The sequence below is a fragment of the Rhynchophorus ferrugineus genome, unplaced genomic scaffold (assembly GCF_030347505.1).
Source record: "Rhynchophorus ferrugineus isolate W39M unplaced genomic scaffold, kcgeb_rfMv2 rfM4, whole genome shotgun sequence".
Classification (NCBI taxonomy): domain Eukaryota; kingdom Metazoa; phylum Arthropoda; class Insecta; order Coleoptera; family Curculionidae; genus Rhynchophorus; species Rhynchophorus ferrugineus.
Window position 1 is genome coordinate 48,828,302 of NW_027472583.1, and position 13,237 is coordinate 48,841,538.

The 13,237-nt window shown below is 31.4% G+C and overlaps 1 protein-coding gene and 1 long non-coding RNA gene across 4 annotated transcripts in view; one reads left to right on the forward strand and one right to left on the reverse strand.

Moving 5' to 3' along the window:
* The window catches only part of Lpin (phosphatidate phosphatase LPIN), an 89,000-nt gene that overhangs the window by 68,959 nt on the left and 6,804 nt on the right, over positions 1-13,237 (reverse strand). The gene's annotated exons all lie outside the window — the stretch shown is intronic.
* On the forward strand, positions 2,863-3,614 carry LOC143196473 (uncharacterized). The gene is made up of 3 exons (XR_013005753.1): positions 2,863-2,908; positions 3,373-3,467; positions 3,526-3,614. It is a non-coding gene; the product is annotated as an uncharacterized LOC143196473 (long non-coding RNA).

Below are 13,237 nucleotides of genomic sequence, written 5' to 3' on the forward strand. Positions count from 1 at the left end.
GCTATATGGAATGATAGTGTTATTTAATGTTATTGGTGCTTGTACGGTCTGTTTATAGGTGAACTGCACATGTACAGATTTCCTTTCATTAATTCTTATTTTCCAGGCTTCTTCGCTATTCCGACAGCTATAATTGCAGTATCATCAGCAAATGTAGCCACCGTGAGATCTTCCGTTTGTGGTATATCACAAGTGTAAAGTAGATAAAGCATTGGTCCCAGTACACTTCCTTGGGGTACACCTGCTTTAGCTTCTTTTATTGTAGAGTAAGCTTCTTCTTGCTTGACTCTAAACATTCTGGTTGTAATGTATGATTTTAATAGTTCGGTGTGTTGTTTTGGTAGCATTTTCTGTAGTTTATGAACAAGGCCTTCATGCCAAACCTTATCGAAGGCTTGTGCTACATCTAAGAACATAGCTGAGCATACTTTTTGACTTTCGCAGGCTTTTTCAATAACATCTGTTATTCTGTGGACCTGGTCAATTGTTGATTGTTAATAAACCCAAACTGGTATGTTGGTATTAAGTTTTTTTCTCTCTATGATCGGTTTTATTCTTTTCAACAGGAGTTGAAAAACCTTAGATATTACTGGCAGCAGTGATATAGGTCTATAGGATTTTATTTCGTTTGGTGACTTCCCAGGTTTTGGGATCATTTTAATTTCCGCCATCTTCCAAATGTCTGGGACATGTTTTAATCTAAATGCTGTATTGATCAAGTTGGTGAGTTTTATAATTTCCTTTCTTGGTAGTTCTTGCAGTAATTTTCCTGTTATTAAAGTAGTCTGGTAATTTCCTGGGGTTAATGTCAGTTTTAATAACTTTGGTTAAGTATTTCGGAGTGACTAATTCAATCATCGAATTTTCAGCTTCTATGTCCGGTAAATTATTTTCAATATTAGCTTCGTTTGGTTTGAAAGTTTTTTCTAGATATTCAGCAAATGCTTCTGCTTTTTGGTGATTGTCACGTGCCCGATTCCCACATAGATCTCTTATAGGTGGACTGTGTAGACATGAGCGCTTTAGATATTTTATGGCTTTCCAGGGTGAGTAATCAGTTTCTTTATCATCTGTTAAATTTCTGAGATAGTCATTTATGGTTTTGTTTTTAATTTCCAGTATTTCTCTTTTCGGTCTTTGGGTTATATTGTTTAAAGTATTTTTATTTTCAAGTGTTCTGTTTTGTTGCCATTTTTTTCCTAATTTACATTTTTCAACTACCATTTCCTTCACTTCTTTTGGATAATTAATTCCTTTAGTTGTACTCTTAATTTCTGGAGTATGATTCCAAGCAGCTTGTTGAATATCTATTACAAATTTTTCTGCTTCAAGATTTAATTGTTCAGTTGTCTTGAGGGGTACATTTAGTGGAATTCGTTTATTCAATTCTTGAAAAAAACCTTCCCAGTCTGTTCTCTTGTTTGTTAACGTTGGGTTTATTTCTATTCTTATTATATTTTCGCTCAACGTCAGAATCACTGGCGTATGATCTGAACTTAGCTCAAAATTTTCTTCGACTTTTATATAGTTGGATGTTATGTTTCTTACTATGACGAAATCTAACAGGTCTGGGGTTTTCTCTTGATCAGTCGGCCAATAAGTTGATTTTCCTGTTGACATGTAACTACATCTTAGTTCAGTAGCTGCTTTATACAGTTCATTGCCTTTAGTTGTTGTCATTCTGGATCCCCATCTTGTATTTTTTGCATTAAAATCACCTCCAATTATAATTTTTTCTCCCAGGTTGCCTAGGACATTCAAATAATTTTCGCTTTTTTTTATTGTATCTTGGAGGATAACAAATTGGTTATATTGTAACCTTGTATCTGCTTGATTTAATAGTTACAGCTGTTACCTGATTTTCTGCTGTACTGAGCCCGGGTTCTTGATGGTGGGAAATGTTCTTTTTTATTATTATTGCACTTCCTCCTCTTGCGGTGTTAGCTGGATGTATGGTATGATAGAATGTATATCCTCTAAATTTTATAAAGGATTCTTTTGTTAAATGGGTTTCGGATATTAGACAAATATCTATTTTTTGCATATCTAGGAATACTTGTAGGGTAGCGAGATGTTATTTTTACTTATAATATGTTAAATTGTTTGTTATTGTTTTATTAAATATAATCTTTATTTTACGCCCTGGGTTTAAAAACAACACTACACAACGGCAGAGGGACACCGACAAATCAAAGTCGGGTGACAATAGGCATGCAAACAAATAACCCTGATAACTAAATTACGTCATAATAATTAATCAATAAACGCTGGTTTCTCAAGAAAGCGTGAAAATGAAATCAGTGTTACATATTAAGCTTTTCGTTTTCAAGATCACGCTTCGTCGACATTAAAGATGCGAAATGTTAAATAAATAAAAGAAATCAGTTTTGGTAGGCGAATTATGCTAATAATTATATTGGCGAAAAAAAATGAAGGCCTCTGTTTTCTCTCTTGTATTGTTATTTCCTTTCACAAAACGAAACTTTCCTTTCCTTAATTTTTGGTTTGGCTTGGTATTAAAGTTTATTTAGTAAGTATATTATTTTTTATCACAGTTTATTAAGTATTACTCCATTTGTATATAAATTCACCAAACGAAAATGCTCTATTTGGTGTTGAATAAACGTATCAGTCTCCCAATAATAAATAAACTCTCAATTATAGATTAAAATAATTAACATGTGACCTGAGTTGAAACTGCGAATCTAATTATAGCACTGGTTGCGGTTTTACCCTCGACAAGCTTCTCACATGATCGACTATTTGTTGATGCTTTTTTTGGAACCGTTCTCATGCGTTTTCATGAAAATGTGCTTATCATCTTTGTCGTGTTCCTGCTCAACACTGTTTCTCTCAGAGATTTCAATAGACTAGATGACTATTTTTGAAAAACTACTTTATGACAATTGTACGTATTTACTTTGCCCAGAATGAAAGAAAAATTGACGTTTGAAATAGTGTAATTTTAAATTGTTGTTGTTTTGAGGGCACTGGACGGTTTATATGGGTTAGGAGTATTGGCCACCGAAAAAAATATCAATATTTAAAAAAATCGATATATCGTTTTCGATACTTTTTAAAAAATATCGATATATTTTTTTGCAACAAGTATAAAATATATCGATATTCCAAAAATATATATATAATCTTTTAACATATCTTAAACAGTAGTGATATTTTTGATGGGCCTTTGAAATCAAACCAAAACAACCAACTTTAAACGATCAAACATTTAAAATTAAGTACCAATATTAAAAGTGTTAATTTTTATTTAATTTATTTTGAAAAAATATCGAAAAATATTGTCTAAAAAAATATTGAAATTTTTTTCAGAAAATAAATTCAGAAATTAAACCTTTTTTTGTGTTGTAGTTACTATCAACTATGTAAAATGAGTATTTTGGTAAAACTGGCATCAAAATCTACACCTGTATATTCAAATTATCATGAAACATTTTTTTCAGTAGGTACAATTTTAATTTGTCATTGCAAATGTATGATATTTCAATAATACTATTCTCACAGAACTCAACTGGCGATTACACCATTCTGTTACACAATAGAAACAGTTGCCTACCATGTTTCTACGACTTCTCATATGGATATGGTTAGTGCTTAAAAAGCAAACTGACTGACTTTTTCCACTGAACTACATCCAGTTTTTCATCACATCAGGTCAACAATAACATTATATACGAATATCTGAATGTTTTAGATAAAAAATATGTGAAAACATTGTACGTCTCTTTGAAATTTGATTTCCTCGATTTCCAATCAATCACAATTAATTTTTAAAAATTATAGAAGTATTGAAATAAAAGGAGCAAATACTTATTTTGGTACTTTATATAGTAGAGTAAAAACGGATATTCGAAGCTGTTGTTACACGCTATAGCGTAATGTCAACAACCTCTGTGGTCAGCCAAAAACTGTGCTAGCAAATAATATCGGTCAAGAGATGTATTTAGAATGACAACAGCCTTGTCGCAAAATAATACTTGCCCCGTAAATAGTTTAACCAGACATCTTACGTTGCGTTATCAACGATATACGAGGGTCAAGTTCCAATTATAGGATAAATACATTCTTTTGTTTTCTGATTTTAAAGCTTTATTCAGAGAAATTGGCTAATAATTACAAAAAATTAAAAAATTACAAATATTATTAAACATTTTGTTCGTCGTTATATGCGACTTTTCCCCCATTTTTCAGGCAATATATCTATATGCATATATAAATGAATCTCTATTTTCCTTGGTCGTGCCATAACATCAGAACGACTTAATAATATCTTGTAGAAGGTTGTTGGGGAGATTTAAGAAAATGAATTTCGCGCATTTGACAGTTGGACAAATGTCGTTTAACAGTTCTATCGGTCAGCACATATCGATCAAAAATTGGGTTAATTAATTTCTTAGTGCACAGTCTATTCGATCTGAATGTTTATGCAGTTTTTCAGAATGGGACCAATACATACAATGGTCACTCGTTGCAATATGATGATAAAAATAGTGTTATAACAACGGAAGTTGATGGAAAAAGTTAAAAGTTGGAATAACTATTGATTAGGTTTTATTAGTCATAACATTTATGTAGATACAAGACAGGGCGATGAGAGTGGAAACAAGTAAGTAAAGATAAGTATATAATTAATAGATGATAACTGTAGGAACTGTAGTAAAATATTTATGTGCACAGATATGTGTGTAATTATTCAGAATATACATAAGCATTTGGTTAAAATGTTTCAGGAGAGAAAGAATAGTAACTCTTTTGGAGATATGATAAATACATTAAGGAAAATGCAGTGATTAAATCTAGTTTTATCATAAAGATGTATACAGGTATTAACAGAACAAACGAAGAAGAAAAGCAGTGATATCAAAATGTGTTTACAAGTAAAACTGTACCAAAGGACACAAGAACTAAGTGTAAAAGGTAAATGTGCTCTCTAATAAAAGTAAAATATATTACTTGGATATACAATTGTTAATAAGGGGATTAGGTCTCCAGGGGATACAACTACAAACGCACCGAGAACTGTAACTCATAGATGATATGGAAAAGGATTAAATGTAAATATAATCAAACACAACCCTAACCTGCAAACTATTATACTGTATACTTAATTGTAGTTTTAAGTCCTTTGTATTAAAAATATTATATTTTATAACAGTATTTTTGTTTATTATTAATTTATTTGATTATTTTATTTAGATTATAATTTTGTTGTATGTAAAGCCAAACTGAACTAAAACTCAGAGTTGATACGGCGACATTGCGATGTTTTGACGTCACAAATTTAGATGATGTATGTACAAAATAGCTATTGATTAGACTATATGTATATAATTATAGATATAAATATATGTATATAAAACTTATAAACATCAACTTTTGTTTTAAAAATTAATACAAAGTATACTTTACGTCTTGAAGACAAATTAAAATTATGCAGATATCAGTAGAAGTTTAGTTATAAATAAGTTATAGTAGAGTTAGCCACAGCGTCAAAATTTATTGAACACCTTTAGTTTCAACATCAATTAATAAATATTTAATAAAATTTTATTTACTCAGTAAAAAGTCATTCAGTCATTTATCAACATGAATTAATTTTCTAATCTAATTTCTAATAATTGATCATCTAATCTTGTACTCGTAGTACCTTAACTGTGATTTCTCCCATTTTGCCATCCGCGCCCAACGATTCTCACATCCAATTGGATGTCGAACATGGTGATACCGAAACACTTTACGTCATTGGCTGATTTGATTTCGTATGATATCGGACGATCCGTATGAAAGTATCAACAGCTGGGTCATAGGAAAATTTTTGCTCGAAGAGAGCAGTTCGACGTGTTAGCGTTAGTCACAGTTCCCAAGCGTATTATTTTTGCGTCAAAACCACTGTTTTGTTTTTCTTTATAAAATCGTATTAATAATTTTTTTCCAATTACAAATAACAAATATCGTCTAATAACTTTACCAGGTCTGTCGGTAATTACTTTCCGGATTTTGTAACAGATTTCACTAGGCATAAGCGTGCAATGTTATGATTTTGGTGATTATGTCATTTCATTCTATTAATTTTGTACTTGAAAATATGCATTGTGGCACGCATTACTTTTTTGTTGAATAAAAAGGAAAGGGCCGTTGAAAATCATCGTTAGCTGTTAGAGGCTTACAGTAAACATGCTTCAACCATAACAAAATGTGAAACGTAATTTTGGCAATTTAAATGCGATGACTTCATGGCAAAGAACGTCCTGGTAGGTCGAAAACGTTGGAAGATGCTGAATTGCATGAATTATTGGTTGAAAACCCAACGCAAAATCAAAAACAATCGTCAGAAGTTGAATGCGTACCGAGAGGAATTTGGGAACGGTTGCAAGCGATGGGAAAGATTCAAAAGATTAGGAAGATGGGCGCTACATGAATTGAATAACAAGCAATTAGAAAATCGAATAATCGTCAGTGAAATAGTAAAGGATGATGAAAAATGGATTTATTTAGAAAATCTGAAGGCAAAAAAATCCCCCAGTAAAGTTCGCCCATCGATACAAGACCAAATTGCCTTCGTTGCAAGACTATGCTCTGTGCCTGGTGGGACCAGATTGGTGTTGTTGTATATGAACTGTTGAAGCTGCAGAAATATTTAATACTGATCGCTACCGATAACAAATTATCAATTTGAACTATGGCAGCAAAACCATTGAAAAAAGTGTTGAAATAACTTGGGATGTGAAGTTTTATCGCACACGCCGTACTTTTCAGACCTGGCTCTATTTGACTACTACTTTTTCGCATTGATGAAATACACACACGTGTTTGCGCACTGCAAGCGCCGATTTCGAAGAAGCTAAAAAATGGTCCAATGAATAATGAGAAGAAACTGTTATATTAGAATGGTATCCCATACATAAAGGTAAGGTAAAATAGGTAAAAGGAAAGATAGGTAAAATGTATATAATCAAATGGCCAATATTTTTATGCAATAAATACATTTTAACTACCCACGTTAAAATCGATAGTTACTGCAAAAATAGAACAAAACAATATTTGTTTTCAAAATAAAATATTAAATATGAAAAAATACAAGCTGGAGATATATGTTTTTTCTAGTTTGATTTAGATTTGAGTCCTCTCAAAATCAAATTCAAAACAAACCATGCATTTTGGCTTCAAGCAAAAATAGTTTTTGCCGATGACAGTTGTAATGTGCTTTAGATTTTCGACTAGCAGTTAGTCATAGCGATATATTTTCTTTTTATTAACTCAGACATTTTGAGTTCGTGCTTTATGGTTCTTGGTAAGGGTATGTGGAGAACTTGTCCTCCCAACCCCTCCAATACTTATCCAATCAAAGATTTAATCTGAGTTTGGGTTTTAACAGATATTTTTCGCATTACTGATAAAGTTCCAAAAAAATTATCAACTCGCCTTTACTTATTATTGGATGACTGCAATTATTTTAATGAATATCATTGTTTTAAAGTTCAGTTTAAATTCCAGTACTGAAACAGTCTTCTTTAAAATATAATGTTGTGTTAAAAGTTCAAGTCAATTCATCCATTACATCACGAGTTTTGTTGACACAAACATATGAAAATTCATTAATAGTATCAATGTACGATACTATTTTACAATATATTATCATTAGCGGCTTGCATGCATTTTGATCAACGATAGACCATATAATGGTGAAAATGCCAAGTACCGATATAAATGTAAAAACGAGTTTTGTTTATATTTTCTCGATATATTTTCGCTAGAACACAGACAGAGAATATCTGTAGTGCTTAGATTTCCAACTGACAGTTTGATATTTTAATTTTGGGTAGTTTGACTGTTTTTGTTTGTTGTGAGGCGGGACTGTCGCTTCTTTTAATCGTAGAACTTGTCGCCTTTGCAAATACAGAAATATTTACCAAATCATGGCATCATAATTGATGTTTCTTCAGGGCTGTATTTGACAGTTGTAATATCTTAACACGTCCTAGGGATGTTGCAACTTCATAATAGTTCATTTTTAAAGACGCGACGGTCAGAGTCACTACGTTATTCGTATTCAGTTTATTGTACTGTGTTTTGTGCCTCCCGAGCTGGGTTTCATCAAATGACGAGTTTGTTCACAGAATATTCCAGTTTTCTCTTTTTGATTCCTATTTTTCATTAATTATTAAATCTCCATTCATTGTCCTCTACTTATTTATTTATTTATATATTTATCGTTATCTACTCAAATTTAATACAATAGTTAAATTATGGTAAATCAAAGTTTTATGGTTGCAACTGTAAATATAATTTATAACTATTTTATAATCCAGACACTAACGCCAAAGTGACTCAAGTTACTGATGTATAGTTATGGTCTATGGATATCTTGAAGCATACATAAAAGCCACCGAAAGTGTTTTCTGCTAGCATATCTAGCATGTGACTCTTGGTTTTCTCCCTTGAATGCACTGCACGTTCATCATAGTTGGAGTTAGGAGAAGTGAGTGCACAATAACAACAGAGTTATTTATTTATTGATTGACTTATTTACATATCTATTTATTTATATATTAGATAATTTTAGTTTTACCCTAGCGAGTGGTATAACTTTAATAGCAGGATCTCGTGTGTCTGCTACCCTTGATGTCACTGCGCGCCATTATTGTTAGTGTTAAGACATAAGCTGGTACGTCGTGTGTTATTTTCCCTTTGTGCTGTGTGCACATGTCATACTTCATCCTATCATAGTTTATCTTTGCTATCAGTTACTGTTATTGTCTGTTCTATATTGTCAGCCAATATTATTGACTACTATGGACAAGATTATTATTAATAATCCTGGTTATTCCACCACCGTTATTGCCCACCAATGTCATCGTCTTTTATTGAGATTATTAATACCACCTAGAAGTATCTATCGTAATCATCACCGATCGTTTCATTACATTTCAAGTATATTTTTAATTTCACCCTTATCACTGAAAATTGGTTGCTCAAATTGCTTTCAGAACTATCACCCGGCCATCTCGACATCAAGATTTCGCACGCTTATTTGCTTTATTTATTTTGTCATTTATTGAGTAAGTATGTGTAATATCATTTATTTTGATCTCTTTTTTTATTAATTTAAGATGTTAGTTTATTTTATATTGTATTATTAGATATAATATTTAATTTAGGCCCTGGGTTTAAAAATAATCCCACATAAAATGACTGAAATTACCATTTCGAACCGTTTCAACATCGCGGTTTTATTACTTGTTAGGCAAAAAAAGTAGAGTCGGGGTATATTGTTACTAATAATGAAAAGTGTCTTTTAAAAATGCATGAGCTGGACCAGCTGCATCGACACCGAAATATTCACGGTCATAACCAGACAGTTTTACATATGGTGGAATCAACAAAATGAGATGTAATAATCAAATTGAACTGTTACTTCAGATGTTTACCGACCTTAAGTGAACAAACTGAATGACGTATTTTCGCAAAGAAGACTCGTTATGTATCACAAGTTGCAAGGACTGTTGCAGCAATGGGAAATTCTGCCGCACCCAACGTATTCACCAGGTTCTGACCAATACTGGACACGGTTCCGAAATGCGAAAATGGATCGATGATTGGATTACTGATGAATAATTGCATATAACTTCAAACGATAAAGTCTTCCATATCTAAAGGCGCAACACACGTTATCAAATCACGATCAAAACTTAATAAAATCACGACTGACCTTGGGTCAAATAATTTTTAAAAAATAGATAACTAACTTTAAAATTAACTTTTAATCAATCACTCAATATCAACAAAACATCATTTATATTGAATATTGTAACGCTCTCAAGAACGGAAATATAAATGTATACCACTTTCTAAGATTTAAATAACATTTATATGTGTTAGGGGGTCGAGATACGAAAAACAACTTGAAGTGGAATCCGAATTATTACAATAGATCGAAAAAACCTTGCGTAATTTGACAAATATTATCGCCACAATTTTTAATCGCCCACGCCACGTCTCTTTATAAAAATTACAGGACAAATAATCGATACAAAACAAAATCTGAAGGATATTTTCAAGTGTGTGCACGACGTTTAGTTGAGCGCAGATGTGTACGTATTAGGTATATTAATATATTGGCCTAAAATTCATTTTAAACGATTTTTTTTTAATTTGAAGCATAATATTGCTCATGGATAGCCGCCTCTTTTGCTCATTTTTCGGGCAATTTACGTATCTCGAAAGAACAATCTACTAATCGACACATTTTTTGGTATCATCATAAGAAATGAAGCGCTACTCAGACAAGTTACGACTATTTTAATGTTTTCGAGTATATTTTCACCGGTTTTGCAACGTGTGGTCGAACGCTGTCATGTTGACAGCTATTAGCAATACGATGCAAAAAAACCTTTCCGATTTTGTCATTGAAACAACATCTACCCAAACGCATTTCAATGCCTCTTGGGTTCACATGGCAATAATATCCAAGAGTTTGAATCACTCCCATGTTCTTCAAGTAATTGGAATTGGTTTCTTGTATTACAATACGTTACAATTATGCAGATATTTTCAATGCACTGAAAAAAATTTTAAAAAAGGGAAAATGAAAGTGAAAAGTGTCAGTGAGCCTTCAACATGAAATTGCACCAGATCCATCTGTTGTAAATCCATTTATATATTTCTATTATTATAATACAAAAATATTTGGCCATATATTTGGTTTAATTTATAATATAACATTTCTTCCTAACAAAATATCTAGTAAATAACATAAATACAGTTTTTTGACAATGCACGTCAGATAAGGAATCAACGAATCTCGATAAACCAGCTATTTTTTTTTAAATAGCACCTTAAGGTGACTACACAATTAAGGATAAGAAGTTTAACCAATGCAATATCAAGCAGGCAAAACTATTAGGTGTGCAAATTAATTTCGACCGTTTCACAAAAGAAACGCTAACAATACACTGTGTTAACAATAAAGTTTGGAATATTAACGCTTTGTATCACCAAACACTTTTTTTCTTTTTGGTTTTTATTGAAGACTTTGAAGTCGGTACGAGAAACAAATTAGATTTGTTTTATTCGTAATTTAATTGTGTATATAAATATATATATATATATATATATATATATATATATATATATATATGAGTATCAAATTAACGTATAAACAAAGGAACAAATAATTATCGAATGATTGTCGATGACGAAATAGAAACAAAGGATATCAATCGCGAAAAAATGAAAAAAGAAACCTTTTTCAGAGGTCATGCCATACCCCCATGAAGTGTTAAGGCAACCATTCGTTCAATGTCACCAAATAATCCTTTTTTAACCGTACTTGTTTGCTATTTTGAAAATAAATAATGCGTGTTATTTATAAAAACGACTAGATTAATCAAGGCCACTTAGTCGCGTTATGATTGGTCGAATTACGAAGGCGGTTGTTATGACGATATATCAGCCGATTACGTGCTATTTAATTTTCGGCGAACACTACGTGAATGAAAAACGTTTCTGATTATGCAATTCACGGATTATTATCATAATGTATACAAAACAATAGTAATGCTTGTAAATGTGAGCTTTATTTGTTACTAAAAGACAAAGACATGTACCATTCAAAGAAATCATAAATCGTTCCGAATATCTGTGGTACTTAGAATTCCAACTCATAGTTGGATAAATTAGACCTTTTAATTTTGGGTCGATTATGATTTTTTTTTTAGGTTTTGAATGATAATATAAAGGAACTAGTCGGGGTTGCCGCTTCTTCTTAATTGTAGAGTTTGTCGCCTTTACGAAACAGAAATAATTACCATGAATAGCAACATTGTTGATGTTGATAACTTGACATGTCCAAGGGAAGCTCCATGAGAGTTCATTTATGCAGACGTGATGCTCTGACGCAGAACCACTGCCTTGTTTTCTGTTGAGTCGAGTTCAACAAAACTGTGAGTTTGTTCACAGAATATTCCAGTTTTATCTTTTTAATTACCATTTGTTATTTATAAAATCTCTATTTATTATTATATTCTATTTACTATTTTCCATTTATTATTCTTCATTTATTATTCTCTATTTATTATTTTATATATTTCATTATCTGTTCGTTGTCCTCTATTTATTTCTTTATTTATCCATTTGTTGTTATCTATTTTATTCTATTATATTTTATTATTTCCTTGAATCATCGTATATTCCCCATAACTATTAAATTATGGTGAATGAAAGTTTTAAGGTTGCAACTATAAATATAAATTATAACTATTTTATAATCCAGAAACCAACGTCAGAGTGGCTAAAGTTGCTGATGTGTAGTTATGATCTATGGATGATTTGAAGCATAATGACATAATAATAATGACTAACACCCTAATGACAGGATGTCGTGCGTCTGCTTCCCTTGATATCATTGCACGTCCTTTATTATTAGTGTTAGGGTATAAGCTGGTATGTCGTACCTAATTTTTCCTTCGTACCGTGTACACATGTCATATTTCATCCTAGCATATTTTATCACTGCTATCAGTTGCTGTTATTATCTGTTTTATAATGGCTGTCCGTCAATCTTATTGACTACTATGGACTAAGATAGTTGTTAACCATCCTGGTTATTGTTATTGTCTACCATTGTCATAGTTTTTTATTGAAATTATCAATACCATCCATTATTAGTATTTATCCATATATTTATTTATCGATACCATTATTTCTCAGTATTATAATCTGTCAGCATGACTAATTACCCGTACTTTTAGGTGCCAGTACATTAACTGCCAGTGTCGTTATATTTCAATATTACCTGGCTTAGAAGTATCTTAAAGTAATAATTAATTAATAGTAAGTAATAGTAATAGTAAGTAATAATTACCAATCCCTGTTACATTAACAGTATATTTCACCCTAGTTGCTGAAAATTAGTTGCTTAGGTAAGTTTTTATTATGTTTTTATCACTCGACCATGTTCGACATCAAGATCTCGCACGCTTATTTGCTTTATTTATTTTGCCATTTATTGAATAAGTAGTTGTTATATCATTTATTTTGATCTCTGTTTTTATTTATTTAAGATATTAGATTATTTTATATTGCTTAATTTAATGTAATTTTTATTTTAGGCCCTGGGTTTAAAAATAACCCTACATAATGTATTCACAACAATAGTCATGCTGTACATTATCTTGCAACAAATATAGAAGATATGTTACAAAAATATAAGTTTCAA